The sequence below is a fragment of the Eumetopias jubatus genome, unplaced genomic scaffold (assembly GCF_037043125.1).
Source record: "Eumetopias jubatus isolate StellerSeaLion01/CBP00866 unplaced genomic scaffold, mEumJub1_p1.0 scaffold_7, whole genome shotgun sequence".
NCBI classification, from domain to species: Eukaryota; Metazoa; Chordata; class Mammalia; order Carnivora; family Otariidae; genus Eumetopias; species Eumetopias jubatus.
The window spans coordinates 3,129,685-3,149,707 of NW_028274813.1; the positions used below are offsets into that span (position 1 = coordinate 3,129,685).

The 20,023-nt window shown below is 42.2% G+C and overlaps 1 protein-coding gene across 1 annotated transcript in view; it reads right to left on the reverse strand.

Moving 5' to 3' along the window:
• The window catches only part of RCOR1 (REST corepressor 1), a 117,095-nt gene that overhangs the window by 79,360 nt on the left and 17,712 nt on the right, over positions 1-20,023 (reverse strand). The gene's annotated exons all lie outside the window — the stretch shown is intronic.

The window sequence follows — 20,023 nt, forward strand, 5'->3', positions numbered from 1 at the left end:
CAACACTCAATGCGATTTCTCTATGAACTGGAGTTTGTTACATCTATACAAGTTCAAAGCTGATAAATGAAGATAACGACCATCTTTGTAAAACCAGTCTTCATACTACACTTGACACACTACCCAAACCCCATAGGAACTATGCTATACACAGGGAATAAAGCAGAAATAAAGAATAGACCCTACTTTCCTGGAGCATACAATCTAGTGAGCAAGAAATAGTAAATCTTGTGCAAGTGATTTAACTTCTCTAAGCCTTGGTTTCCTTATCAGTAAAATTGAGTTAACTGAGTTAAAATCGACTACTTCCTAAGATTGTCCTGTAATGTAGTATCACAGCAGCTGGCACACAGAAATGCCTAAATATTATCCATTATTATTAAATAACTATTCAAATAATTCTTTAAGTTATAATCGGATAAGGAGGAAATACACATAGTAGCCTCTGGGGAACTGTGTGACTTTGAAAACATAGGTAAGAGACCAACTGTGTATTGTGTAAGTCTTATCTTTTTGAAATTTAGTTGTTTTATACCAATGACACACTACCTATTAAATTTTTTTTAATTAAAAAAATTAAAATGTCAACCAAAATAAGAGTCCAGTATCTCAATCTCCAGGAGGCTTCCATGGTTAGACCCCCAAGTCTTCTGGAGTCAGAAGGACTACCTAAAATATCTGTCCTTATCCTGCAATGTTATGTACACTCTAGGATGGATCAGGTGTAGTCCATACACATCTGAATACTGACCTTTTAAGCTTGAGAGGCTAAATTTACAGAATACAGTGAGTTATTTCAACTCTCTTCCCTTTCAAACGTTAAATTAATTAAAAACAGAACCAGTCCTTTCTACTAAAAGAGTTTACACAATTTCACAGTTATAATTCCAGACTACCCTGTTTAGTTACCTTCCCCCACAGAAGGTAAAACATCCAAACACCTTTTAATGAGAAAATTTTAATACGTTCCAAGATAGATCTGCCTAGCAACAAGTTATAAACTCATGTCGTCCTACTTGTGTTCCCATGGATACAGTCATGAACAGTATGGTGGCAGCTGTACAAATCAAGAAAAGAATCCCAAGAGAATTGTATTTAAAACGTGGACAGAAAACAATACTGTAAAGGTAGGAATAACATCTAGCACCCTTCCCATTTAAATCCACCTTTCCAGGGACGCCTGAGTGGCTCAAGATGGTTAGGCATCTGCCTTCTGCTCAGGTCGTCATCTCCAGGTCCTGGGACGGAGCCCCATGCCGGGCTCCCAGCTCAGCGGGGAGTCTGCTTCTCCCTCTCCCTCTGCCTCTTCCCCTGCTTCTACTGTCTCTCTCCTTAAATCAATCAGTCCACCTCTTCAGGGGTGCCTGGCTGGCTTGGTCAGGGCAACATGCGACTCTTGATCTTGGGGTCATGAGTCTGAGCCCCACGCCGGGTGATTACTTAAAAAAACAAAAACCCCCATCTCTCCATTCCCTACAAGTCCCAAACAGCCTTCCACTTAGAAACTCCCTCCTTAAACCTGCTCCCACCCAGTATTCCTGAACACAACTGTAAATAAAGCTTTAGCAAGAACCTCTGCATCAGCTGATAATGACTTTGGGCTATTTGTTTGTATGCTATTCCCAGGACTGGTACACAGCTCTTTCTGATGTAGCAAATTTATCACACTGGCTTGAACACAAGGTAGGAACCCATTCTACATTTTAAACCTGAAATCTGGGGAATGTTAAACGTTTTTATTCGTTTTCTAAAACATTTTTTTTAAATACTGACATTTGAACTAAAAGAAGTACATGATCCAAACTGTGAAGAAGACAATTATTTTATATTATAACTGATACATATTATTTTGTAAAACAACCGGGATGGACATTTATTTCCAGTGTTTAAACACTGTAAGAACCATAAAAAAACTAAATTTAGACACACTGCAACTAGAGAAAATAAAGGAATGCTCCCACAGAGCAATTTAAAGACACTCTTCCTTTGTTCAAATACGTTTTCCTAAATTGTAAAACTTCCAAAAGCACAAAAAGAGGCATATGTTTTTTAAACCATCTTTCTCCTAGCACTCTATGAAAAACTAGATATTAACAATCCCAGAATTCATAAATAAAATGATAAATCTGACTATATAAAATTTTAAACTTTTCTACAAACTATCCATACATCCCAAAAAGAAAAACATTTACAAAACTTCTATCAAAGACCTAGTCCCTTTAATATATAAAGAGTTCCCATAAATCAGTAAAAACGTGAGATGGGCAAAGGTCACAGGCAGTACACAGGAAAAAACAAATGGTCCATAAATATATAAAGAGATGGATGCTTCAGTTCACAAGTTAAAAGCACTGACAACTACTCTTCAAGTAAGGACACATTTAAAATCTGCAGTGAATGAAAAGCAGCCTCTGCAGAAGGCAATTTGGTAGCTGTTATCTAAATTTTGATCCAACTATTCCACTTCTAGGAATCTACTCCACAGACAAGTTAACCTAAGTGAGCAGAGATTATATTAGAAAGAAAATCATGCAGAATTAGTTGTAACAGAAAATATTAGAAACACAAGATGTCCATCAGTAGGGTCAAATTATGATTAAATCCATACATTCTACATAATTATGAAGAAATATAGTTGTCTTTAGCTCATTTCTGTATATGTATATACACATTCTAATAAACATAAATTACTTCCATTATTTTTTATGTTAGGAGATTTTAGAAACATACATGAAGAAAAATCTACAACCCACATGAGAAAAACTAGGAGAAATGGATAGGAAAGGAAGACTTAGAAGCACATGCAAAATAAACCACAGATTTGACTTTTAAAAACCTGAAAGTATTAAAAAGGCAAGCACTGGGGTGCCTGGCTCACTCAGTTGGTAGAACATGCAACTCTTGGATCTCGGGGTCATGAGTTGAGTCCCATGTTGAACTTAGAAATTACTTTTTAAGAAAGGCAAGCAGGGGCGCCTGGGTGGCTCAGTCAGTTAAGCCTTTGCCTTCAGTTCAGGTCATGATCCCAGGGTCCTAGGACTGAGCCCTGCATCATTGGGCTCCCTGCTCAGTAGGAAGCCTGCTTCTCCCTCTCCCTCTGCCTGCCGCTCCCCCTGCTTGTGCTCTCTCTCTCACACTCTCTGTCAAATAAATAACAAATCTTTTTTTAAAAAAAAAAAAAGGGCAAGCATTCTCAGATAACATAGTTGTAACAGGTGACTAAGTATCTCAAACTAATAAAACCATAAAAACCGTATTTAATGGGAAAAAGACAAAGAATTCACAAGAGTACACAGAAAATGTTCCACCTGTCTGGAAATGAGAATACTTAATAACATGGCAATCTTCTGCTTATTAAACTTATCTGTTTACTGCAAGCTAGATTATATAGATTATATAGCAATACAGACTGCAATATACTGCTGTTTACATCAGTATACACCTTCTGGAAAGCAATCTGGCAATGTCTAAAATCTTCAAAATGTTCATACATTTTGACCCAGTGAATTCACTTTGGGGAATATAGAGAAATAATCCAAAATATAGGAAACTGTTATAACTACATGAAGATTCATCACAAGTTGCTTATAAAATGAAAACAAAACAAAACAGAAGACACTTTTTGAGCAACCCTCTTGGGTCCCCTCCCTCCTCAGGAGCTTTGTACTGCCACTTTGCTATCGCTCAATAAACCTTGCTTTGCCGTCCCCCTCTCAAAAAAAAAACTTTTTAAAATGATCTGGTAAAGAGGAAGGGTTTTTTTTTAAATCAAAGTATAGTTGACACACGTTACATTAGTTTCAGATGTACAACACAGTGACTCCACAACTCTACTCTGTACATTATGCTGTGCCCCTCCAAGTGTACTCCCATCTGTCACCACACAACACTATTACAGTGCCACTGACTAGATTCCTACACTGTACCTTTCATTCCCCATTACTTACTCATTCCATAACTGGAAGCCTATACCGCCCACTCCCCTTCACCCATTTTGACCATCCTCCTAAGAAAAATGAATTCTGAACCCAAATACTGACAACAATAGGAGCTGGTATGCCTGGTAATATTCTATTCCATGGACTATTATCCAATTATTAAAAAGTCTTGAAGACCATGCACACAGAAAACTATTAATGTTAGTAACAATACTAATAGTGAACTTACTTCTTGTCAGGCCCTATTCTAAGCACTTTAAGTATATTAATTCATTTAATAATTATGTTGGAAAATATTAATGGCATAAAGCAGAGGCTCTTGAGGCTGTTTTTTGAGTCAGAAAACATTGAGAATTTTATGAAAGCTATGGATCCTGACATTTTCAAAAAAAAATGCATATATAACAGTTTGCACACAACTTCCAAGGGTTCATAGGTCCCAGGGTAAAAAACCCAGTATGTTGAATGTTTACAACAATGTAAGAAATAGGGTATGAAAAATATGAAGGCAATATAGCTAGTTATAACAGTTTTTCCAGGGAGGGTTGGATCTATGTATTTGGTGGAAGATAAAGTATAGATAGGGTAGTTGGGAACTACCAAAATGGGGGGCAGGGAGAGGGCATGGACCACAAGCATTTTATCTATTTTTAGTTTTTTAAAGATTGTTTTATTTGAAAGAGAGAGAAACAGCGTGAGAGGGAACACAAGCAGGGGGAGTGGGAGAGGGAGAAGCAGGCTCCCCACTGAGCAGGGGGCCCGATGTGGGACTCGATCCCAGGACCCCAGGACCATGACCTGAGCCAAAGGCAGATGCCTAATGACTGAGCCACCCAGGCGCCCCACCACAAGCATTTTAAAGCCAAACAAATCTGAGATCAAATCCAAGCTTTGACAATTACTAGCTGTATCACATACAACCCTGGGAAAGTCAATCTTCATTCCCTCATGTATAAAATGACATGTTCTTCTTCACAAGACAGCTAAAAATGAGTACATATAAAAGGTACTCTATAAATGGTAATCCTTTCCCTATTTCTTTCCTTTTTTTTTTTTTTTTTAAAGATTCTATTCATTTATTTGAGAAAGAGAGAGAAAGCGCACGCATGAGGGGAGGGAGAAGCAGGGAGCCCAATGCGGGGCCCGATCCCAGGACCCCGAGACCACGACCTGAGCCAAAGGCAGACGCTCAACCCACTGAGCCACCCAGGCGCCCCTCCTTTCCCTATTTAATAGTTCTTAAATAAACATTACCTGTGCCAAAGTCATCTTAAAAGTAAATGTTTTCCCTGAATCTCAATATAAACAAACTTGTCAAACAACTGCAAAGAAAAGTTTACTTGTCATCCCAATTTACCGACCCACCTTCCTGCCCTACCGTAGAGGTAGACCAACAGCAATATATGAGGTTGGGCTTCCTTATTAACAAATGTCACCAGTGTTAGAGCTGCTGCATCATTAAAAAATGTACTATAAGACATGTTGTGAGGAAAAAAATCATAAATATATAGAATATTTATTTGGTATATATTACATAAAATCAGTGGGAACCCTGCACTCCTAGATGGCAGAAAGTCATGTGACTATAGTCATATATTAGTGACCTGTTCAGCCAAAAAGATGTCACAACTATTCAGCAGAAACATGGAGAGGTTTGTTTTGTTTCTTATACCGTAGTCAGGATTAATAAATAAGGAGACTATTACACTGCATTCAAATCAAGAATTTTCACTGAACCTTCCCCCCTCCCCAGCCAGGGCAAGACACAGAACTGCATCAGGTAAGCATTCCCTAAGAATGACACCCTTCCCCCCCAGTGAACAACTTGAGGAAAGACAAAATGGACCCACATACTACATTCCTGAAGCACAACCATGTGTGGGTGCACAAGCATGAGACATGCTGGAGGCACCTCACTTCAAAATGGGATCTTAAAGGCAGGCCTCAGAAATCTAGGATCTATTGTATAGAAAAGTGGGATTTTTAATTTTAGAATTATCTTTTACAGCCAACCTTTTAAGACTCAATATTCTTTTGAGAAAAAATTCCATTTTGGATTGCAAACTAACTTTTCTTCACAGTATAAAGCAACTTTACCACATACAGTTTTCTGGATTCCCACCTGGCCCCAGATCACATCCAAAGTATGAAAGCCTTTACCACGGCTCTCCAATTGTTGTTTGGGTACTTGTAACAACTTTCTATGAGATAGAACAGAGGTTTAGATCTGGAAGAGACCTCTGAGACCATGTGATTAACTGCAGAACATTGCTAGATCTTAGGATAGGATTCCAAGTTAATAAGGTGAAAATGGTACATGGTCAAAATTAATCTTGAAAAATACCTCAGGAAAACCACCCGCTGGAGACCAACAAAATCATCGCAGTAAGCTCAAAGCCAGTTTCCCACTCCACTGTTAGAGTAAGTGATTCCTTCTATAGTCACTGAGCACCCAAACAAAGTTGTTGGACTGTGTTTAGAAGTCATGTTCAATTTAAAACATAAGCAGCCTGGGACGCCTGGGTGGCTCAGTCAGTTAAGCATCTGCCTTCAGCTCAGGTCATGATCCCGGGGTTCTGGGATCAAGTCCTGCATAGGGCTCCTTGCTCAGCGGGGAGTCTGCTTCTCCCTCTGCCTGCCGCTCACCCTGCTTGTGCTCTCACGTGTGCTGACAAATAAATAAATAAAAACAAAACCCATGAGCAGCATACTGAACACGGTCCTATTTTCACACTAAGAAGATCACATGGAAAAATTCAGGGTAATACCTATCTCTTGCTTCTTCCAGGGCACAAGTATGACTGTGATGACCAGAAGTCCAGGTTAGTCCTGGACAGTTCCAATTTACACCCGTCAACCTGGCATAGTTTTTAATAGGCCCTTGTTCACTCTCAAAAGTAGTTTGGGCTAGGGGCACCTGGGTGTCTAAGTCGGTTCAGTGTCTGCCTTCAGCTCAGGTCATGATCCCAGGGTCCTAGGATTGAGCCCCACTGTCGGGCTCCTTGTACTGTGGGGAGTCTGCTTCTTCCCCTCCCTCTGCCTGCCACTCCCCCTGCTTGTGCTCTCTCTGTGTCAAATAAAGAAATAAAATCTTTTAAAAAAAATAGTAGTTTGGGCTAGTCTACTCCCAATAAACCTACTCCCACACCCTCTGTAGTCAACTCTCACAACGAATCCAAGCTGGGCCATGACTCATGCTAACCAAGGAAGTGTGGCAGAAGTGATAATGTGCCAGTTCGGGGCCTACACTTGCAAAGGGCTAGCAATTTCTGCTTCCCCCTTCTTGAAATGCTTGCTTTGGGGAGCCCTGAGTCACTAGGTGAGAAATCTGACTACCCCACTAGAGATCGCTCCCACTGGAGAAAGGACAGGCCCTGAGACTACACAGAGACAAAAACAGGTCCAGCTGTCCCAGCATCTCAATGAAGCCACCCGAGATGACACCAACCCCACAAAGCAACCAAAGGAGACACTCTAAGCAAGCCCAGCAGAACAACTATCCAACTAGGCAAGAATCATAAAATAATAATTTCAAACAATGAAATCTGAGTGATTTGTTACAGTTTCCAATGAGGGAAAAGGGGACTCCTGTAATTCCTCAAGGAATACCCCAGAGGTAGATGGAGCTGATTAATAACTTGAGCCAGAAAAGGCAAGATCCTTCATGATGGCAGTCACCACTACCCTTCTAATCTTCTAGACAAGGTATGTACCTCTGATCCAGAAACCCAATAGGAGAACTGAGCCTGGGAAGATGTGGGAAGGCTAAAGCTGAGAAAGGCTCTAGGTTGAGTTATTTTTGCACTGATCTGAGAGAGAATTCCTAACTTTAAATGGTTCTTTGTGCCAAGTATACACTGAGCAGATACTTTGGGTATTTAACACTATTATGGCTATAAGGGGGTAAATAGCCTGCCCAACATTCCTAAGTTCCTGCAAGACACAACATCTATTTAGGAAACGGCATCTCATGTAAGAACAGTCAAGAATATAGATCTAGATCAACCTGGATTCTCCCACTTACCAGTGGAGACCTCAGGCAAGTTGTTTAAGCTTTCTAAATCTGTTTCATTGTCTGCACAATGGGGATGATACCACTTGTACTGTAGGATTGTTCCAAGAATTAAATAAGATCTTATTTGTAAAGCTGTCGAACACAGTGCTGGTTCTTACACACACAGCTAGAAGGAAAAGAGAGTTGAGAAGGATGGTGAGGTGCCTTCAGAATTACATCAACTCATCCAGTTAGGCTATAAAAGGCATATCTATAAAAGACATATGCAAAAAGCATCTATGAGCCAATAAAGGTACTCACTGCTGAGAACTCGGGCTAAAAACCTCTATTTTGTAAACTTACTGGAAAGAGTTGCTATCCATGTTTTTAAACAAACAGAAAGTTGTTACTGAGAGACACTTGTACCAGCCGCTATTCTAGATTACCTCACAGAGCTTACCTTCTGGTTGGAGCAGTCAGGCAAAAAATAAGATAAATAAGGAAGTATGTGGATAATGATAAGAGTGAATGAGAAAAAATAAAGTAAAGGGTACAGGAAACACCAGCGATGCAGCTGAAATGTTTAGATGTACTGATCAGGAAAAGCCTCAGTGAGAGTGTGACACTTCAATGCAGAGGGAAAGAAATAAGACCATGAGCTATATGGATTAAGAATAAGGGGAGAGGTAGAGAAGCAAGGAAAAAGCACTGGAGGCAGAAGAAAAATGAGTACAGAGACCCTAAGGCAGGAACATATCTAGCAATGGTCAAGAAAGAGCAGGTAGGCACCTGTGACTAGAGTGGAGAAAAGAAAGGAGTAGCTGGAGCTGAGGTCAGGAGTGACAGAGACTAGAACTCCTACAGAATAAACTGACATCTTGTTCTAGATGTTTTGGGGAAGAAAGGGTTTTGTGATGGTTAATTTTATGTGTCAACTTGACCAGGTTGTAGGGTGCCTAGATATTGGTCGAACATTATTCTGGTGCATCTGTAAGAGTATTTTTGGACAAGATTAACGTCTGACCTGGTAAACTGAGTAAAGTAGATTGCCCTCCATAATGTGGGTGGCTCTCATCCAATCAGGTAAAGGCCTGAATTTAACAAAAAGGCTGAGTAAGAGGGAACCTCTCTCTCCAGCCTCACGGCTTGAGCTGGGACACTAGTTCTCTCTCAGGCCTTTGGACTCAGACTACACCTACCATCAGAATTTCTCTTGTGCCTCTCGTTTGCTGACTGGCAGATCCTGGAACTTCTCAGTCTCCACAGTCACATGAGCCACCTCCTTATAACAAATCCCTTTAATACATACTTCCTATTGGTTTTGTTTCTCTGGAGAACCCTAACTGATCAGGTTTCAAAGAGGAGTGATCTACTTGGGTCCTGGGGTAAATAAGGTGAAGACTGCAAGTTGACATTAGATTTTGCAACATGGAGGTCACTAGTGACATCATAAGCAATTCTGGAGAAGCAGTGGGGGCAACAGTCTGAAAGAAATGTGTTCAAGAGGAGAATATGAGAAAAGAATGGAAAACAGAATATAGACAATTATCAAGAAAAAATTTTTTAAACAGGGGAGATATAACAGCCTGCTATATATACAACACAAGAAAAGTTTATGATGCAATTAAACGATGAATCACTGGGGTCGTATCGAAGGGTCTGGCCTTGGCTGGGAACAGGGATAAAGCAGAGGATTAGGCACAATGCAGGAAGGTGGCACATAGAGCAATGGGAACCTGTGGAAATTCTCTTCCCATTACTTCCATTTTGTTCTACTTAAAGGAAAAAAGAGAAAGGAAAAATGGAAGTTTTTTTTTAAGATTTTATTTATTTATTTGACAGAGAGCGAGCGAGAGAGAGAGAGAGAGAGAGCAGGAACACAAGCAGGGGGAGGGGCAGAGGGAAAAGCAGGCTTCCTGCCGAGCAAGGAGTCCAATGTGAGGCTCGATCCCAGGACCCTGAGATCATGACCTGAGCCGAAGGCAGACGCTTAACAACTGAGCCGCCCAGGCGCCCCAAAATGGAAGATTTAAAGTGAGATATTCAAATACTATCTAGAAAAGTAACTAGGGGCGCCTGGGTGGCTCAGTTGGTTAGGCGACTGCCTTCAGCTCAGGTCATGATCCTGGAGTCCCGGGATCGAGTCCTGCATCGGGCTCCCTGCTCGGCAGGGAGTCTGCTTCTCCCTCTGACCCTCCCCCATCTCATGCTCTCTATCTCATTCTCTCTCTCAAATAAATAAAATCTTTAAAAAAAAAATTAGAAGAGTAACTGGAGTAGGAAAACAGAATATAAACTATAACGGGCCTACGTGATTTTGGTGGTCATGATTTTAAGTGAGGTTAGTCAGTATGGCTTCTTCAGTCACATTCAGCTGTCTGGATACAAGCAAAAAAATAAGCAAAGGCTGGATTAAACAAGCCTTAACAGATGCAGTTCATGCACCCTCCCCCAAATCCACTCTGCCTTGCCTGCTGCTCTACTTCCCAGCGGGAGCAGCCCCACGACGCCTAGCAAAAATGCAAGCTTCCGGTGATCATAAAGCCTCAGCTCACTGCCCATGTCTTCTCTCCTAATGTCACCAGCTGTCTATAGCTCCCCCAAGGGTAAAGGCTGAACTTTGGTAGCCTTCACCATGTGCCCTGTGACCGAAGCCACAACAGCTCTAATAACCAAATTCTGCTGCTTCTCCAGGAGTTGCCTGGAGAGGCCAAGTAACAAGCCTGAAAGCAGAGAACAGTTAAGACCCTATGGGGCAACTCTTACCATTAAGAGACAGGAAATGGGCAAGGGCCAACAAATTTCTCAGCTGTCCTTTCCACATACCTGCCTGCCCCCCATCCCCTGGGAGTGCTCAGAGAGGGGTCATGACTCACTCCCTACAGATTCCCAGCATGGCCCAGCAGTCAGCCACGAAGGTTCTCATGAAGCTGTGATGGCATGGTAACATACCACTTTGTATGTGTTCCCTCTCCTTCTCTGCCTCACCTTTTTTCTCTCCTCACTCTTAACTACAAATAAAGCAACAGCACATACACTCATGCCCTCTTCCAGGGAATTCAGGCTAAGACTGTGTCTTAGCCAAGATTATAGATGAAATGAGAGGAAAACAAGAGAATACAAGTACAGGACATATTGTAATGACTATGTAATTTAAGGTGAACAAAGACATGAGAGTGATGGGAAAGGTGGCAGGAATGATGAACTGAAATTCACAATGGGATTGAAGACTACAGGAAATGGGATAGTAGAAGGTGTGAGCTGTAGAGTCAGGAAGAGGTAGTCAGAGTGCTAAGTCTGAAAATGAGGTGGCAGAATTTTTTCAGATAATAGTAATTCAAGGGAATGGGTTGCCAAGGTAGGGTAGAGAACATGGTAGCTGGGAGAGAGGTCAAAGAACTAAGAAGCCAAAGTATCTGAAGGATCAGGGTCACTGTTGTTCAACAGTTGTCCAGCCAGCCATTCACAGTTTCTCTGGGACAAATTATTTCCAGGATTACTGAAATTACAAAAGACTAAAGACACTGTACTGCAGCAGGTGAGAGAAGTAGAGGCTACTTCTACTCTAGTAAGAAAGGAAGTAACTTACACCCCTCCCACGGAGGACAACCAGAGAAGCTGAACAAAATACTAATTAATAACATCTGTTTAAAGGAACCAGAGAACTAGCAAGACTGGGCCGGAGCACAGCAGACGGAGGCTCAGGACGGGAAGTATAGACCTCGGGGTCCCTTCTCCACTGGGCTGGAGCACAGCAGACGGAGGCTCAGGACGGGAAGTACAGACCTCAGGGTCCCTTCTCCACTGGGCCGGAGCACAGCAGACGGAGGCTCAGGACGGGAAGTACAGACCTCGGGGTCCCTTCTCCACTGGGCCGGAGCACAGCAGACGGAGGCTCAGGACGGGAAGTACAGACCTCGGGGTCCCTTCTCCCCCAGAGGTCATGTGCCAATTCCAGAGGAGAGCACTGAGAGGCTGAGAAACTGAATAATGCATCTGAGAGGCTCATGGTTTTGGGTAATAGGCTCTGACTTCAAGTATTGCCACTGGGGGGAAGGAGAGAGAGCAGCAGCTAGCAAATGCCCATTCCTTTGAGTTGGGACTCCAAAAGGCCGTTACCTGGAAGTTAAGAATAAAACTCAAGTTTGGGGGGGGCGTGGCGCCTGGGTGGCTCAGTTGGTTAAGCATCTGCCTTTGGCTTGGGTCATGATCCTGGAGTCCTGCGACCGAGCCCCACATCGGGCTCCCTGCTCGATGGGGAGTCTGCTTCTCCCTCTCTCTCTGCTCCTTCCCTGCTTATGCTCTCTCTCTCGTTCACTCTCAAATAAATAAAATCTTGTAAGAAAAAAAAACTGAAGTTGGGGCACCTGGGCGACTCAGCTGGTTAAGCGTCTGCCTTCTGCTCAGGTTGATCTTGGGGTCCTGGGACAGAGCCCCACATCAGGCTCCCTGCTCAGTGAGGAGTCTGCTTCTCCTTCTCCCTCTGCCCCTCCCCACCATTTATGCATTTTCTCTCTCTCTCAAATAAATAAAGTCTAAAAAAAAAAAAGGAGGGGGTGCCTAGGTGGCTCAGTTGGCTAAGCATCTAACTTCAGCTCAGGTCATGATCCCAGGGTTCTGGGATCAAGCCCTCATTGGGCTCCCTGTTCAGAAGGGAGTCTGCTTTTCTCTCTCTCCCCCTCTGCCCCTCCTCCCCTCCTGTGCACGCACACACGTGTTCTCTCTCTCCCCTCTCTCAAATAAATAAAACCTTTAAAGAGAGAGAGAGATAGAAAACTTAAAAAGAAATCAAAAAAATTCTGGAGATGAAAAATGCAATAATTGAAGTGAATAATTTAAATACTATTTTTTTAATGTTTTATTTATTTATTCACGAGAGTCAGAGAGAGAGAGAGAAGCAGAAGCAGAGGGAGAAGCAGGCTCCCCGCCTAGCAGGGCGCCCAATGAGGGACTCGATCCCAGGACCCTGGGATCATGACCTGAGCCGAAGGCAGACACCTAACCATCTGAGCCACCCAGGTGCCCTGAAATGAATAATTTACTAGAGATTCAAAGGCAGATATGAGTAGGCAAAAGAATGAATCAGTGAATCTGAAGATAGGAAAATGGAAATTGTCAAGTCTAAGGAACAGAAAGAAAAGACTGAAGAAAAGTGAACCGAGAGCCTAAGGGAACTGTGGGATGCCATCAAACAGACGGACATATGGACTGTGGGCATCCCACGAGAGAGAGAGGGGACGGACGTATGGACTGTGGGCATCCCACGAGAGAGAGAGGGGACGGACGTATGGACTGTGGGCATCCCACGAGAGAGAGAGGGGACGGACGTATGGACTGTGGGCATCCCACGAGAGAGAGAGAGGGGACGGACGTATGGACTGTGGGCATCCCACGAGAGAGAGAGAGGACGGACGTATGGACTGTGGGCATCCCACGAGAGAGAGGGGGGACGGACGTATGGACTGTGGGCATCCCACGAGAGAGAGAGGGGACGGACGTATGGACTGTGGGCATCCCACGAGAGAGAGGGGGGACGGACGTATGGACTGTGGGCATCCCACGAGAGAGAGAGGGGACGGACGTATGGACTGTGGGCATCCCACGAGAGAGAGAGAGGGGACGGACGTATGGACTGTGGGCATCCCACGAGAGAGAGAGAGGACGGACGTATGGACTGTGGGCATCCCACAAGAGAGAGGGGGGACGGACGTATGGACTGTGGGCATCCCACGAGAGAGAGAGGGGACAGACGTATGGACTGTGGGCATCCCACGAGAGAGAGAGAGGGGCAGAGAGAGTATCCGAAGAAATAATGGCTAAGAACCTCCCAAATTTGATGAAAGACATGATTATAAACATCTAAGAAACTCAACAAACCCCAAGTAAGATGAATCAGGGACCTACACCAAAGCACATTATAATCAAACTTTCCGAAGTCAAGGACAAAGACAGAATCTCGAAAGTAGCAAGAGAAATGACTCAACACATATAAAGGATTCTTAAGTTAATCAGCAGGTTTCTGATCAGAAAGTACAGAGGCCAGAAGACAGTGGAATACATTCAAAGTGCTAAAAGAAAAAACTGTCAATCAAGAAACCTATATCCTGCAAAACTATCCTTCAAACAGCCTTGAAAAGGAAGGAAATTCTGATATGGGCTACAACATGGATGAATCTTAAGGGCATTATGACAAGTGAAATAAACCAGTCACCAAAAACAAATTCTGTATGACTCCACTTATAAAAAGATACTTAGAGTAGTCAAAATCATAGAGACAGAAAATAGAATGGTGGGGTGGACAGGGGCTGGAGGAGGGGTGCATGGAGAGTCACTGTGTAATAGGAACAAAGTTTCAGTTTTATAAGATGAAAAGAGTTCTGAAGATGGAGGATAAGGATGACTGTATAGCCCATTATGAATGTATTTAATACCTCTGAACTGTACACTTTTTAAAAAATGGTTAAATATGACAAATTTTATATTGTTTATTTTACCACGATTTTTAAAAATTGGAAAACAAAACTAAAAACATCTGTAACCCCTAGGATAACCACTAAGAGAATAGTATTTTTAAAAAGAGCATATAGGGGCGCCTGGGTGGCTCAGTCGTTAAGCGCCTGCCTTCGGCTCAGGTCACGATCCCAGGGTCCTGGGATCAAGCCCCGCATCGGGCTCCCTGCTCAGCGGGAAGTCTGCTTCTCCCTCTCCCACTCCACCTGCTTGTTTTCCCTCTCTCGCTGTTGTCTCTCTGTCAAATAAATAAATAAATCTTAAAAATAAATAAATAAGAGCATATAACTACCAAGCTAAGGAGAGAGTAGAATAATAATAAACACTAAAACAATGCAAAAGAAGGGCAAAGGAACAAAAAAGAAACACAGAACAAGCAGGTCAAATAAATAGAAAGCTCTGAGTCAGTAGATCTAAATACAAAAACACATCAGTAAATACTTAAATGCAACTGTAAATGGAACGAAATGCCTTTAGGTAAAAGCAAAGATTTGCTTTTATGATTGAGATAAAAACCTGTTTAGACATACCTAAATCATCAGAACAGAGAAAGGATGAAAGCACAAAGATGAAAAGAGATAGTAGGCAAACACTAACGAAAAGGAACGGGCACAGCTGTGCCGACATTACACAAAGCAGGCATGAAGGAGCGTTACTAGAGATAAGGATAAAGGTTCACTCCTCCAGCAGTCTGTGGAAAGGCAGATGATAGCAAAAAGCAGTAGTAAACAGTGTAATCTGATGACATATTCATAGTGAGAATTCATTTCGGGAAAAGAATGGTATGGAACTGGCAATAAAGAACAAGGAGAACATCCCACTTCCAGGGCCAGGGACACAAGAAATGTAGGGGAAGAAAGTACTACTTGAGAGTGCTACAGGGAAAACAGTGCCATCAGAAGACAATCAATTTTCTGTTAGAACAAAAACGTAAGGGAAATTCACCAAAGGAATTGAGGATTGGGGGTTCTGCTGATGCACCCAGAGTTTCAGAAGGCTCAGTGTAAAGACTTCAAGGGAAGGTCAGAGGTGGGAGATGGGGTCAGAAAAAACAATGTAGGTAAGAGTCTTGGAGATTGGAGTCCACATAATGGAAGGCTGACCCAGTAATTCTGGCCTGCTGGGTGAAATCACTTTAAAAAAAAAAAAAAGCACACGATGAGATTAATACTGATGTTCCCAAGGCAGAAAGTGATGGAGAAGCTAGGTGTGCTGAGGGAAGGAAGGGGGTGTGTGAGGATTTTGCCAGGAACAACAAAAGCTCCTGGGCTTCCTCCTGACATCTGGTGAAGCCTCTTGGCTGGCAGAGGGCAGTCTCACCAAAGCACTGCTCTTCCTTTCTGCTGAAAAAGGCTGCTAGATTTGGGCTAGGATTGTAAAGAGCCAATCAATCTCTGGTAGCTACCAAAAAGAGGCTTATTCTCAAAGGACAAAGTAGAGCCGGTGACACAACCCTCCTAAAAAATCCATCTCTAGAGTTTGTAACTGCCCAAATTCCAGAGGATTTTATATTACTTTTAATAATGTTGCTAAGCACAATTAATCTAACAAAAGAAAATGTTACTTTTCTGTGGACAGGAGTGAAGGCTAGGCAGTTTATCAGTCCTGTGCCTTGGTATTTCATTCACTTATTCAAGAGATTTTATTTTGTACCAACTATGTGCTAAACGGTGTTCTAAACTCTGAGGATACAGGAATCTAGATACAAAACAAGGGTGTTACAAAACAAAAACCCATGCCTTTATGGAGTTTATGATTTTTTTAAAAGATTTTATTCATTTATTTGAGAGAGAGAGAAAGCACAAGAGGGGGGAGGGTGAAAGGAAGAAGGAGATTCCCCGCTGAGCAGGGAGCCCGATGCGGGACTCGATCCTGGACCTCAGGGATCATGACCTGAGCTGAAGGAAGACGTTTAACCGAATAAGTCATCCAGGCACTCTATGGAGTCTGTATATATTTTAGAACAGACATTAAACAAGTATGTACATTTACAGCATGTTAGAAGGTACTATGAAAATTAGAAATAGCAGAGCAAGATGAGGGGCCTGGAGTGCAATGGAAGTTCCCATTTTAAATAGGATGGTCAAAATAGCTCCTGTAAATTATTCCTGACAAAAATAATTTTAATCAAAAAATCAATTAACCTCCTAAACCTAACTACCAAGTTTACAGAAAATACAGAGGACAAAGAACATGATAAAAACAGCAAGGGGATACAATCAGCAGATCCAGCATGAGGGAAACTCATCCAGACAATCTAGTGTTTTTCCACCACTAAATTACAAGGAAAACAAAAAAAAGCAGAAAATCTATATATTAAAATTGAGTGTGTATGCTTTTGGCCAGGATGGAGTACCAGAGACCAGACTGACCCTCACCCTTGAAACATCCTAAAGAACAAACAAACAAAATATATGAAACAATGGTCTTCCAGACAATGGACATCAGGTGACAAAGGACAGTGATCCCTGAAGATGGGAAACGAGATGAGCTTCCCAACTGTCCCAACATACTGCTTTGAGAGAGTTCTCAGGCCATGAAGCTGAGAAAGAGAAGTGAAGTTATTTCACCAAAGAAGATGGGGATGGCAAATAAGCATATAAAAAAACAAAACTCAGTATCATCTGTCACTAGAAAAATGTAGGTAAAATCAGATACCACATTTAGGTCAAAATGTCTAAAATTAAAAAGACTGAGCACACCAAGTGTTAGCAAGGTTGTAGAGCAACTAGAATTCTTACACACTCTTGGTGGGATATAAAATTGTAAAACCACTTTGAAAAATTTTGCAGTTTCTTAAAAAATTAACAAACATACAACCACTATATGATTTCATTCCTGAGTACTTTAGCCAGCAGAAAAGGGAATATATACTCACTCAAGACTTGCACACGAATCTTCATAGCAGTTTCGTCATAGCCAAACAATGGAAATAACCCAGATGTTCATCAAAAGGTGAATGGATTAAAAAAAAATTGAGTGTATTCATACAATGTAATACCACTCGGGAATAAAAAAAAATAATCAATTGATACATGGAACAATGTGGATGACCCTCAAAAGAAGTATGCTGAAAGAAGTCAAACGAGTGCATAATTTAAGATTGCATTTCTGTAGAACTCTAGAAAATGCAAACTGATCAATAATGACAGAAAGAGGATCAGTGGTTGCTTGAAGGAGTGGCAGGTAAGAGGAATTACAAAGAGGCATTAGGAAACTTTTGGAAATGATAGATATAATCAGTATCTTGATTGTGGTGATAACTTCACAGATGTACATATATGTCAAAACTAATCAAACTGTACACTTTAAATATGAGTTTATTCTGTGTCAATTATACCTCAACAAAGCTATTTTTAAAAAATGCAACATGTGGCTCATGTCTGAATCCTGATTCAAACAGACCAACTGTTTAAAAATAGTTTACGAGAGGGGCGCCTGGGTGGCTCAGTCGGTTAAGCGTCTGACTCTTGGTGTCAATTCACGTCATGATCTCATCATGATCTCATGAGCCCATATTGGGCTCCATGCTCAGCAGGGAGTCTGCTTGAGATTCTCTCCTGCCCCTTTCCCTACATTAGCATGCACGCACTCTCTCTCAAATAAACGAATAGATCTTTAAAAAAAATAAAATAAATAAAAATTAAAATAGTTTACTGGAGATTTAATTCTACTAAAGAATAAATATTTATTTTATTTAATGGTGATATTTGCAGTTAAGATTTTGTTGTTGCTGTTTTTATATTTAAAGACTACTTTCCCTAGGACAGTTTTAGGTTTACAACAGAACTGGCAAAGTACAGAGATTTCCCACATATCCCTGCTCCCACACATGCAGAGCTTCCCCCGTTATCAACATCCTCCCCCCGAAACACACACCAAGTGGGACACTGACAGATGAACCCACACTGACACATCGTAATCACACAAAGTTCATAGTGTACCTCAGGGTTCACTTTTGGTGTGCATTCTGTGGGTTTAGATAGATGTATCATGACATGAACCCATCATTACTGTATCATACAGAGTGGTTTCACTGCCCTAAATATCCTCTGTGCTCTGCTTAATCTTCCCTGCTCCTACTCTAACCCCTTAGCAACCAATGATCTTTTTACTGTCACCATAGTTTTGCCTTTTCCAGAACTGTCATATAGGTGGAATCGTACAATATGTAGCTAGATTGTCTGAAAGTCGTATTTTAGAGGTAATATGCTTCTAGATGGATAGCTAGGTAGGTCAAGATAGGCCTCACTGAGATGGTAACATTTGAGCAAAGATCTGAAAGAAGGGAAGGAGATAAAGTCAGAGTAGTAGTGCGAGACCAGACTAAGGTGGTCTTATGAGGCCACTGTCAAATGTGGGCCACTGTGAGGTTTTAAATGGCAGAGAAACATACCGACTTACGTTTTAATAAACAGAAGCAGGAGCCTTACCAGAAGGCTACTGCAGTGATTCGAGTTTCAGATGAGATGGCTTACAAGAGGACAGCAGCAGCGGAGGCAGTGAGAATTATATACTGCATGCTAGTTAAATGGTCTGCAGGAGGGATCCAAAAACGATATGGGCAGTTCCCACCTTCAATGAGCAGCAGAGAAGACGTAAAGGCTAGCAACTAAAGATGGAGAAGTGCCATAATAAAGGTAAGTAACAAGGTACACACAGAAGACACACAAGGTGGACCTAACTTAGAGGAGAGAGAGAAGAGTCCATGACAGTTCAATAAATGCTGCCTGAGGGCGCCTGGGTGGCTCAGATGGTTAAGCGTCTGCCTTCGGCTCAGGTCATGGTCCCAAGGGTCCTGGGCTCGAGCCCCGCATCAGACTCCCTGCTCCGCGGGAAGCCTGCTTCTCCCTCTCCCACGTCCCCTGCTTGTGTTCCCTCTCTCGCTGTGTCTCTCTCTGTCAAATAAGTAAATAAGGGCGCCTGGGTGGCTCAGTTGGTTAAGCGACTGCCTTCGGCTCAGGTCATGATCCCAGGGTCCTGGGATCGAGTCCCGCATCGGGCTCCCTGCTCCTTGGGAGCCTGCTTCTCCCTCTGCTTCTCTCTCTCTCTCTCCCTCTGTCTCTCATGAATAAATAAAATCTTTAAAAAAAAATAAAATAAATAAACGCTGCCTGAATTACTATGTGCAGGCATCTCAATCTCAAAACCGCGATCGCTCCTATTTCAGTGAATGGCATCATCAATCACGCAGTCACCTAAGCCAGAAATCCAGAAGTCACTGTAGCCTCCTTATGCCCCACATCCAACCTACCATCAAAGTCTATTCTAACAGCTTAAGAGCTTTCAAATCTATCCCCATTCCCTTCCCCTCACTACAACTTAATTCCATGAGGGCGGAGAATGTCTAGTTTGTTCACAGAGCCTAGAACAGTGCCTGGAAAAATAGGAGACGCTTATTTAAAGGTTTCTGAACGAATGACTAGTATTCTCTACCTTCAGCGAATCCATTCTTACAAGCTCTCTTCAACACAACAACACAACTGCAATTACATTCACACCACTGTCTGGCTTAAAACTCTCCAGTGTTACTCACACTGAAGAACAATGTTCATCCACAACGGACTAGTGTGGTTTTAAA